The 12,656-nt window shown below is 42.6% G+C and overlaps 1 pseudogene; it reads right to left on the minus strand.

Moving 5' to 3' along the window:
- The window catches only part of LOC135540169 (cadherin-4-like), a 341,293-nt pseudogene that overhangs the window by 97,200 nt on the left and 231,437 nt on the right, over positions 1 to 12,656 (minus strand).

Consider the following 12,656-nt stretch of genomic DNA (forward strand, 5'->3'; position numbering starts at 1 on the left):
CAAGCAGGAATCAGTGAGTGTGAAATCAGTCCCAGAACCGCCCAGAGATCCCCAGGCCCAGAGCTAGAGGGCAGGCCAGATGGCTGCTCTCGCCTCCTAGACAGGCTGCATGTCACTGGGGCATCAGTCAGCCCCGCAGCCCTGGAGCTGACATCTGGAGGTTATCGTTCTGAAGAGCAGAAGGCAACACTAAACAGGGACTTTCAATTACACAATATCAAGTATGTGCTAGTTTCCCATCCTCCATTCACTGTTGATCTCAAGCCATGTAATTTAATGTTTTCTATTTTTCCATTAGCCTTCCACACTGATTATCATTGATGAGAGCTGATCAGAGTGGTGATCTGTGGTGAACAGGATGTGAGGGTAGGAAAATCAAGAGAAGAGAAGTATCTGAAATTTCTCATCTTACTGAATCAAGTACATTTTAGGAAGCAGCTATGACTATTGATGCATTCCTCTTATGGATGAAGAACTGGGCTGCAATCACACTACTGCCTCCTCACGGACCACTTAGCCTCTAGGTCCTAAACTCCTCCGCAATATGGTTTTTTGCTCTAATCTAACACAAACAGTTAGTCTGGGGAAGAGAAAAATGTATGCAAATCAAATAAGTGCTAACACTTTTTGGATCATCAGGCTCCCAGAGTACTGGTGTATAACTGCATGAAAAGGCAGGCCAGAGCAACATGAAATCAGCTGGGGGTATATGCATATTGAGTCAGTAGACTGGCACCATAGTGTGAGTACTGGTGCATAACTGCATGAAAAGGCAGGCCAGAGCAACATGAAATCAGCTGGGGGTATATGCATATTGAGTCAGTAGACTGGCACCATAGTGTGAGTACTGTCCATAACCTGTATTGAGGGACTTCACAGCCAGAATGACACTACTAACACCTCAGACTTAAACAGGAGGCAGCCAAACTATGATCATATTCAAATATATAAATGTACATCCAATACAAATAGATAAGCTATAATGCACACACCAACACATACACCAAGCACTATGTACAGTTAATCTAGGAAGAGGTAAATTCAGCCAACAATTAATAGAACATAATAATCGAAGTGTCCATTGAGTCCCTGTCTGCTCTGAAACTTATTACATGCACTTACCTTGAAATGGAACTGTCTTTTAATCACCTCAAATCAAAATCAAATCAAATTTTATTTGTCACATACACATGGTAAGCAGATGTTAATGCGAGTGTAGAAAAATGCTTGTGCTTCTAGTTCCGACAATGCAGTAATAACCAACGACTAATCTAACCCAAAAATTCCACAACTACTACCTTATACACACAAGTGTAAAGGGATAAAGAATATGTACATAAAGATATATGAATGAGTGATAGTACAGAACGGCATAGGAAAGATGCAGTAGATGGTATCGAGTACAGTATATACAGTGGGGCAAAAAAGTTTTTAGTTAGCCACCAATTGTGCAAGTTCTCCCACTTAAAAAGATGAGAGGCCTGTAATTTTCATCATAGGTACACTTCAACTATGACAGACAAAATGAGAAAACAAATCCAGAAAATCACATTGTAGGGTTTTTAATGAATTTATTTGCATTAATTATGGTGGAAAATAAGTATTTGGTCACCTACAAACAAGCAAGATTTCTGGCTCTCACAGACCTGTAAGTTCTTCTTTAAGAGGCTCATCTGTCCTCCACTCGTTACCTGTATTAATAGCACCTGTTTGAACTTGTTATCAGTATAAAAGACACCTGTCCACAACCTCAAACAGTCACACTCCAAACTCCACTATGGCCAAGACCAAAGAGCTGTCAAAGGACACCAGAAACAAAATTGTAGACCTGCACCAGGCTGGGAAGACTGAATCTGCAATAGGTAAGCAGCTTGGTTTGAAGAAATCAACTGTGGGAGCAATTATTAGGAAATGGAAGACCTACAAGACCACTGATAATCTCCCTTGATCTGGGGCTCCACGCAAGATTTCACCCCGTGGGGTCAAAATTATCACAAGAACGGTGTGCAAAAATCCCAGAACCACATGGGGGGACCTAGTGAATGACCTGCAGAGAGCTGGGACCAAAGTAACAAAGCCTACCATCAGTAACACACTACGCCACCAGGGACTCAAATCCTGCAGTGCCAGACGTGTCCCCCTGCTTAAGCCATTACATGTCCAGGCCCGTCTGAAGTTTGCAAGAGAGCATTTGGATGATCCAGAAGAAGATTGGGAGAATGTCATATGGTCAGATGAAACCAAAGTAGTAAAATGGTAAAAACTCAACTCGTCGTGTTTGGGGGACAAAGAATGCTGAGTTGTATCCAAAGAATACCATACCTACTTTGAAGCATGGGGGTGGAAACATCATGCTTTGGGGCTGTTTTTCTGCAAAGGGACCAGGACGACTGATACGTGTAAAGGAAAGAATCAATGGGGCCATGTATCGTGAGATTTTGAGTGAAAACCTCCTTCCATCAGCAAGGGCATTGAAGATGAAACGTGGCTGGGTCTTTCAGCATGACAATGATCCCAAACACACCGCCCGGGCAACGAAGGAGTGGCTTCGTAAGAAGCATTTCAAGGTCTTGGAGTGGCCTAGCCAGTCTCCAGATCCCAACCCCATAGAACATCTTTGGAGGGAGTTGAAAGTCCGTGTTTCCCAGCAACAGTCCCAAAACATCACTGCTCTAGAAGAGATCTGCATGGAGGAATGGGCCAAAATACCAGCAACAGTGTGTGAAAACCTTGTGAAGACTGAGAACCTTGTGAAAACGTTTGACCTCTGTCATTGTCAACAAAGGGTATATAACAAAGTTTTGAGATAAACTTTTGTTATTTACCAAATACTTATTTTCCACCTTAATTTGCAAATAAATTCATAAAAATCCAACATTTTTTCTGTCATAGTTGAAGTGTACCTATGATGAAAATTTACAGTCCTCTCTCATCCTTTTAAGTGAGAGAACTTGCACAATTGGTGGCTGACTAAATACTTTTTTGCCCCACTGTACATATGAGATGAGTAATATAGGGTATGTAAACATATAAAAGTGGCATAGTTTAATGTTGCTCGTGATACATGTATTACATAAAGATGGCAAGATGCAGTAGTTGATATAGAGTACAGTATATACATATACATATGAGATGTTTAATTTACGGTATGTAAACATTATATTAAGTGGCATTGTTTAAAGTGGCTAGTGATACATTTTTTACATCAATCTCCATCAATTTCCACTATTAAAGTGAGCTGGAGTTGAGTCAGTATGTTGGCAGCAGCCACTCAATGTTAGTGGTGGCAGTTTAACAGTCTGATGGCCTTGAGATAGTAGAAGCTCTTTTTCAGTCTCTCGGTCCCTGCTTTGATGCACCTGTACTGACCTCGCCTTCTGGATGATAGCGGGGTGAACAGGCAGTGGCTCGGGTGGTTGTTGTCCTTGATGATCTTTATGGCCTTCCTGTGACATTGGGTGGTGTAGGTGTCCTGGAGGGCAGGTAGTTTGCCCCCGATGATGCGTTGTGCAGACCTCACTACCCTCTGGAGAGCCTTACAGTTGTGGGAGGAGCAGTTGCCGTACTAGGCGGTGATACAGCCCGACAGGATGCTCTCGATTGTGCATCTGTAGAAGTTTGTGAGTGCTTTTGGTGACAAGCCAAATTTCTTCAGCCTCCTGAGGTAGAAGAGGCACTGCTGCGCCTTCTTCACAACGCTGTCTGTGTGGGTGGACCAATTCAGTTTGTCCGTGATGTGTACGCCCAGGAACTTAAAACTTACTACCCTCTCCACTACTCTCCCGTTGATGTGGATAGGGGGGTGTTCCCTCTGCTGTTTCCTGAAGTCCACGATCATCTCCTTTGTTTTGTTGATGTTGAGTGTGAGGTTATTTTCCTGACACCACACTTCAAGGGCCCTCACCTCCTCTCTGTAGGCCGTCTCGTCGTTGTTGGTAATCAAGCCTACCACTGTAGTATTGTCCGCAAACTTGATGATTGAGTTGGAGGCGTGCATGGCCACGCAGTCGTGGGTGAACAGGGAGTACAGGAGAGGGCTCAGAACGCACCCTTGTGGGGCCCCAGTGTTGAGGATCAGCGGGGTGGAGATGTTGTTACCTACCCTCACCACCTGGGGACAGCCCGTCAGGAAGTACAGTACCCAGTTGCACAGGGCGGGGTCGAGACCCAGGGTCTCCAGCTTGATGACGAGTTTGGAGGGTACTATGGTGTTAAATTCTGAGCTGTAGTCGATGAACAGCATTCTCACATAGGTATTCCTCTCATCCAGATGGGTTAGGGCAGTGTGGTTGCAATTGCGTCTTCTATGGACCTATTGGTGCGGTAAGCAAATTGGAGTGGGTCTAGGGTGTCAGGTAGGGTGGAGGTGATATGGTCCTTGCACTTCATGATGATGGAAGTGAGTGCTACGGGGCGGTAGTCGTTTAGCTCAGTTACCTTAGCAGACTGAGATAAGGATTGATTGAATATGTCCATAAACACACCAGCCAGCTGGTCTGCACATGCTCATTCACCTAATATCTGTAGGATGGTTTAGCAACGTTTAAATTGTATTGTTGTGATGACATGTTTCGGTGTGTAGTGGTCATAGGTAATCTGATTATTTCCCCCTCTCCCTTTCAGCACTATTGACACAGAGGAGCCAAAATGACACAGCAACTCTGTCACAGCATTTCACACATTTCAATGTCTGTGTGTCTTCACAACATTTCTGTGTTGCAGTCAATACTTTTATGGTAAAAGATACAAGATGTTGCACACCCAACCAAAAACGTTTTATAGAGGTCCTGACTAACAAAGAGTAAATTATTAAAAAGATAGAAAGAAAGTCACACACTCTAATTATGCTCCCAAACATTTAATGGTTTATTATATAGTTGCTATACCCATTAACTGTTTGGGTGCATAATTAGAGTATGTGACTGTCTTTCTTTCTTTATATAGTCACTACTTTAAAACATCATTCTACTCCTCACTAAGTAGTTTCTATTGTTGAATCTGGGAATAAGCATTTCAGTATACAAGGCATTACCCTACAGTTGCTGTATTTTAAAGCACCTGGGGTAGTGCCCCCTCCAGTGCAAATTCTTGTTCTTGTCCTAGCACTAAACAGCTGATTCAAATAACCAACTCATCATCAAGCTTATTTTAATCAGCTGTATAGCGCTAGGGTGTGCACCCAGGACCGAGTTTGGAAAACCCTGTTCTATGAGCCCGTTTGTCATTGTGGGTCACACTGGAGGGAATACTACTGTGCCAGCGCGAAGGACAGTCTCTCTCTCTCTCGCTCTCTGTCTCTCTCTCTCTCTCTACCCTTTATGAACCATTCACCAAGATTTTCCTGGAATTATTGTCTGTATGACCCAATACAGTGGCTAACCGACATCAAATGGGCAATGTGTTTAGGGCTGGAAAGGGTTAAAAGATGTGGAGCAGTCAGAATGTGCAGGAGTCTGAACATTTGCTGTAGGACTTATCTGGAATTATACATTTCCATTATTTCGTTTTTCATGGCTATACAGTCGTGGCCAAATGTTTTGAGAATGACACAAATATTAATTTTCACAAAGTCTGCTGCCTCAGCTTGTATGATGGCAATTTGCATATGCTTCGGAACATTAAGAAGAGTGATCAGATGAATTGCAATTAATTGGAAAGTCCCTCTTTGCCATGCAAATGAACTGAATCCCCCAAAAACATTTCCACTGCATTTCAGCCCTGCCACAAAAGGACCAGCTGACATCATGTCAGTGATTCTCTCGTTAACACAGGTGTGAGTGTTGACGAGGACAAGGCTGGAGAACACTCTGGCATGCCGATTGAGTTCAAATAACAGACTGGAAGCTTCAAAAGGAGGGTGGTGCTTGGAATCATTGTTCTTCCTCTGTCAACCATGGTTACCTGCAAGGAAACACGTGCCGTCATCATTGCTTTGCACAAAAAGGGCTTCACAGGCAAGGATATTGCTGCCAGTAAGATTGCACCTAAATCATCCATTTATCGGATCATCAAGATCTTTTAAGGAGAGCGGTTCAATTGTTGTGAAGAAGGCTTCAGGGAGCCCAAGAAAGTCCATCAAGCGCCAGGTCCGTCTCCTAAAGTTGATTCAGCTTTGGGATTGGGGCACCATCAGTACAGAGCTTGCTCAGGAATGCCAGCAGGCAGGTGTGAGTGCATCTGCACGCACAGTGAGGCAAAGAATTTTGTAGGATGGCCTGGTGTCAAGAAGGGCAGCAAAGAAGCCACTTCTCTCCAGGAAAAACATCAGGGACAGACTGATATTCTGCAAAAGGTACAGGGATTGGACTGCTGAGGACTGGGGGAAAATCATTTTCTCTGATGAATCCCCTTTCCGATTGTTTGGGGCTTGTCCATAGAAGACAAGGTGAGTGCTACCATCAGTCCTGTGTCATGCCAACAGTAAAGCATCCTGAGACCATTTATGTGTGGGGTTGCTTCTCAGCCAAGGGAGTGGGCTCACTCACAATTTTGTCTAAGAACACAGCCATGAATAAAGAATGGTACCCATCCTCTGAGAACAACTTCTCCCAACCATCCAGGAACAGTTTGGTGATGAACAACTCCTTTTCCAGCATGATGGAGCACCTTGCCATAAGGCAAAAGTGATAACTAAGTAGCTCGGGGAACAAAAACGATATTTTGGGTCCATGGCCAGGAAACTCCCCAGACCATATTCCCATTGAGAACTTGTGGTCAATCCTTAAGAGGTTGGTGGACAAACAAAAACCCACAAACTCCAAGCATTGATTATGCAAGAATGGGCTGCCATCAGTCAGGGTGTGGCCCAGAAGATAATTGACAGCATGCCAGGGCGGATTGCAGAGGTCTTGAAAAAGAAGGGTCAACACTGCAAATATTGACTCTTTGCATCAACTTCATGTAATTGTCAATAAAGACACTGAAACAGCAAACTTTGTGAAAATTAATATTTGTGTCATTCTCAAAGCTTTTGGCCACAACTTTACATTTAATTTTAATGAAGCAATTCAATTTACTTTTGACAACTTTCCTACAGGGCATAACAGCAATTTTTCAGTTCGGAATCACCTGCTGACCAAAATTACACACCGCTGCCTGTTTGTATCAGAAATAAAAGTGTCTGGAAGGTACCTAGTTGTAAGGGCTTGCAGCAATAATGGATCAATTTAAAACATGTTACTGGTTTTCAAATGTTCCTTCGATTACTTGAACATTTCTTGTTCTATTATTGAATCTCTCTGTTGCTCTCTTAATGTGGGAACATATTTCCATAGTGCTGCTACAATGTCACCTGACTCCCCCATGCCTCCCTCCGACAGACTGGAACATTAGCTTAATCAATGTCAATTATTTCATGCCCTTCATTATTGTGCTGTGAGGAGTTGGCAGAATTTTAATCCCAGCTCTGCAACTGCTTTACACTATTCTTGGACATTTTCTATGATTAAAAACATGACCTGGAGTAAGCATTAAGCCTCAGGCTATTCAACATCTTATATTTGGAAATGCAAATAATACAGTAGGTTGTTCCCTGAGAAATTCCTGTTTATGATAGAAGAACCTGAAATAATGTGGTTTTATATAATGTACTTGAGGATCATTGAAAACTGATCTTACCTGAGAGGCAGTTAGAGGTTTTGAAATGTATAAATATGTTTCTATGCAAATGTACAACTGAGATACAGTACAGAATGTCAGTAGCAGGGGTGTGTCGGTTTGTATACCTGAGGCAAACTTTAGGTATGTGTCTGTTTAACTGCAGTGTAAATGATTGCAGTTTATATATGTTTACCTGACTCACAGGGACAGAGGGCTGGTGTCCAACCAAGGCCAGCTTGACCGTGGTCTCCCAGATGTGAGGGTCATGACCTCCGCGGGCGGTCACCATGAACTGGATCGGTTCTGACAGGTTGGCCACTTCCTGCTCCGCGTACACCGAGCCGTCAGGGCGCACACTGAAGTTAGGGTCACTGCTCTCGAAGCCCACTGCTTTACTGTGCTGGCAGTCCTCAAACTTTACTAGAAAGAGAGAGGGGGGGGGGAACGCAGTGGTAAGATTTAGGGGTTGAGGTGACACATCTGGTGATATGTAACTGTTGTGAAATACTAGCATATTTTTTCCACCTTCCTAAAGTAATATCTCTCCTCATCCTGTCTTCAGAAGTGAAGACAACTTTGACTCTCCACTGAAATCAAAATAGACGCAAGAAAGACATCTGTATTTCCTTGCGTTTTCCAGGGGAGGTGGGGCTTCATGGAAGCTATGTAATATGAACGCATTAATGTGAATGCATCATGATATGAATATGAATGTAATATGAATGCATCAGACTGTGCATTTAGGCTGGGTTTCTGTACAGCACTTTGAGATATCAGCTGATGTACGAAGGGCTATATAAATAAAATTGATTTGATTTGACTGTGAAGCTCTTTATCATTCTCAATCAAGTTTCCCCTTCAACATGCTGCCCCAAAACACAGAACACAATCTTAAATGACACACACTTTGCTTCCTTCCCCCTCCAGAGGCCTAGGTGTATGAGGAGGAGGAGGGTAGCATTGTGGGTGTCTGTGGTCTTTCCGCCTCACAGACGAGATGTGGGTTTGAAGGCGGCCACGCACCCTTCATGATATATGAGAGAGAGAGAGAGAGAGAGAGAGAGAGAGAGAGAGAGAGAGAGAGAGAGAGAGAGAGAGAGAGAGAGAGAGAGAGAGAGAGAGAGAGAGAGAGAGAGAGAGAGAGAGAGAGATCTCACAGCCAGTCAGTATTGATTGATCAGATGCTGCACAGGAACTCTACATCTCGACATAGGAACCCACAACCCAATACATAAGTGCTCAGATATTCTACATCACTCACTCAAACATCAGTATTTTCTCTGCGTAAAGTCAGATTGTCTGTCAGTCTCCAATATCTTTTCAGATTATTGGGGATTTTCATTCTCCTCAATGCGTGGGGAGAGAAATGGTGTGGTTCACTTTGATATGGATGCTGCAATGATAGATGACATCCAGCTGCCATCTCAACCAATATGAAATCTGAGGGGAACATTCAAAGCTGTGCAGACTGAACGTTCAATATAAATACCATATCTTTACATTCTGAGTAATAATTAAAGCTTTTATATGTTTTGTAACAGTACTTTCAATTTGGATTTAAGAATTTCAGCCAAAACAATTTAACATCAATGTCAAGTCCTTTTACTTTTCAGCATCACTTCGTCACTAGGGAGGCCATGTGTTGAAACATTCTGCCATCACCAAGTGTCCCATCAGTCAGGTGCTGAAGTAGAAACAGTGAGTCATGTCGGCAGTGGCTTGTCAGATAGGGAGGGTATGCAAACATTCTCTCATGTGGCTGTACCACTGATGAACGTCTAGACATCATTATTTAGCTGATGTAGCCATTACCTGAGGGATGCTTCCAGAGCACAGACCAGTGTGGTGGTTAATGTCTTTACTATCAAATGAGGAGAGACAAACTTATCACACAAGTCAGAGTTGTACCTAAACTAAATCTTTAATCACTTATTAATAAGGGAGCAGGTCAATACAACGCACACATATAAAGTGAATCGATTGAGTGCTCTACGATAATGATGGCTGGTTGTGGCTGGTCGACAATTCACACTCAGATGATTTGTTGAGAGCCCCGTGACAAAAGGTCAAAGGTCTTTTACAGTCAAGATACACCCCTTCCAACCTACATGACGACCAACAGATATATAGAATGGGTCACAAGGTTAAGATCTGTATGAAAGATACCTATAATACATAGCAGACAGTATCTGCTGTGTCAACAGTTTTCATTGCATAGAGACCAGTGTCTGGCCCCGTATAGAACAGCAACATTAACTCATGCTCTGGAATGCTCTTTAGGTTTTATCACCCAAAAGACATCGTAAATCTCCTGTCAGTGTTATCTCCCAGAGGCCCATCCTCAGTAGAACACACACACAATAGTTAACTTCTTCGATATAGGGGGCGCTCTTTTAATTTTTGGATAAAAAGACGTTCCTGTTTTAAACAAGATATTTTGTCACAAAAAGATGCTTGACTATGCATATAATTGACAGCTTTGGAAAGACAACACTGACGTTTCCAAAACTGCAAAGATATTATCTGTGAGTGCCACAGAACTTATGCTACAGGCGAAACCAAGATGAAATTACAAACAGGAAATGGCCCAGATTCTGAAGGCGCTGTGTTCCAATGTCTCCTTATATGGCTGTGAATGCGCCAAGAATGAGCCTACACTTTCTGTCGTTTCCCCAAGGTGTCTGCAGCATTGTGACGTATTTGTAGGCATATCATTGGAAGATTGACCATAAGAGACAACATTTACCAGGTGTCCGCTTGGTGTCCTCCGTCGAAATTATTGCGCAATATCCAGCTGCGTCCACTTTTCCATTCGGTTCAGAGGAGAAAGGCAACTGCCACGAATGACTTATCATTGAATAGATATGTGAAAAACACCTTGAGGATTGATTCTAAACAACGTTTGCCATGTTTCTGTGGAGTTAATTTGGAAAAAAGTTTGGCGTTGTAATGACTGAATTTTCGGGTTTTTTCTTAGCCAAACGTGATGAACGAAACGGAGCGATTTCTCTTACACAAATAATCTTTTTGGAAAAACTGAACATTTGCTATCTAACTGAGAGTCTCCTCATTGAAAACATCAGAAGTTCTTCAAAGGTAAATGATTTTATCTGAATGCTTTTCTTGTTTTTGTAAAAATGTTGCCTGCTGAATGCTAGGCTAATGCTATGCTAGCTATCAATACCTCTTACACAAATGCTTGTGTAGCGATGGTTGAAAAGCATATTTTGAAAATCTGAGATGACAGTGTTGTTAACAAAAGGCTAAGCTTGTGAGTGAATATATTTCTTTCATTTCATTTGCGATTTTCATGAATAGTTAACGTTGCGTTATGCTAATGAGCTTGAGGCTATGATTACGCTCCCGGATACAGGATTGCTCGACGCTAGAGGTTAAGAATACTGTATTCTGTTGCATAAAACAACCATTTGATGCAATAAAAGTATTATAACATAATCTTGCAATTTTTCCACCATACAAGTTTAGTGGAGCCCAGAGAGAGATGAGAAGCAGAACCCAGGGCTGATTGGTAGAGGGCCAGAGAGGGATGGGATGCAGCACCCAGGCCTGTTCAGTGAATTTTTATTAGGATCCCCATTAGCTAACGCCATAATGTTAGCTAATCTTCCTGAGGTCCAACACCAATTAATAAGACATTACAAACAATGGCAAATTAAGACTTTACAAACATTTAACCTCTAGCGTCGAGCAATCCCGTATCCGGGAGCGTAATCATAGCCTCAAGCTCATTAGCATAACGCAACATTAACTATTCATGAAAATCGCAAATGAAATGAAATAAATTTATTACACAGGTCAATGCCTTGTTAGTTGACTTACTTTTCCACTTTTGAAGCACTGTTTCCTGAAGCATTCTGCCCTGTTCTAAAATAACTCCCTGGGTTTATTGTCATGTAATGTAAACTAACTCACTTTGTACATCACGCTGGTCCGTAGTAGATGTGAGTTTCTCTTTCAAACAATCCCCTGGACTTTTAACATTACACAGCTAATAGCTAACATTAGCCAATGCAAGCTAACTAAATACTGATAGTGCAACCCGAAGTGCAGCTAGTGTCACTTAATTATAAACTGGGTACTTTGGCTCTTGGATGCTGATTGGCTGAAAGCTGCAGTACACCACGGGTATGACAAAAATATGTTTTACTGTTCTAATTACTTTGGTAACCAGTTTACCAACGTGTTGCGTCGTACCTAAGAACAGCCCTTAGCCGTGGAATATTGGCCATATACCACACCCCCTTGAACCTTTTTGCTTAAGTATCTGACTGTGTTACAAAAACACTCACAAACTTCTACAGATGCACAATCGAGAGCATCCTGTCGGGCTGTATCACCGCCTGGTACGGCAACTGCTCCGCCCACAACCGTAAGGCTCTCCAGAGGGTAGTGAGGTCTGCACAACGCATCACTGGGGGCAAACTACCTGCCATCCAGGACACATACACCACCTGATTTCACAGGAAGGCCGTAAAAATCATCAAGGACAACAACCACCCGAGCCACTGCCTGTTCACCCCGCTATTGTCCAGAAGGCGAGGTCAGTACAGGTGCATCAAACAGGGACCGAGAGACTGAAAAACAGCTTCTATCACAAGGCCATCAGACTGTTAAACAGCCACCACTAACATTGAGTGGCTGCTGCCAACATACTGACTCAACTCCAGCCACTTTAATATTGGAAAATTTGATGTAAAAAATGTATCACTAGTGTCGTGGAAATTTCCTCTATTTACCAAATCATGGGAGCAAACCACACACACAAGTCAGAGTTAGTTATCAAAGTCCATCTTTAATTATATGAGCTCTATCACAAACCCTATGACTCTCAGATCAATTCAGTGTCTATCAATGAATTCTCTGAGAGTCCCTTCCACATTGCAATAGCATTTTGACTTTCAACACTTCAGTATCTCTAATGAACAGTTGAGAGTCCCAACAAAATGTCAAATGGGATCCTTTATAGCGAAGATACACAGGATGAGACAGCATCGGCATAATTCATTGTTCAGCTTTGTCTCCTTTCTCAAACTCAG

Source organism: Oncorhynchus masou, chromosome 5 (assembly GCF_036934945.1).
Source record: "Oncorhynchus masou masou isolate Uvic2021 chromosome 5, UVic_Omas_1.1, whole genome shotgun sequence".
NCBI lineage: Eukaryota > Metazoa > Chordata > Actinopteri > Salmoniformes > Salmonidae > Oncorhynchus > Oncorhynchus masou.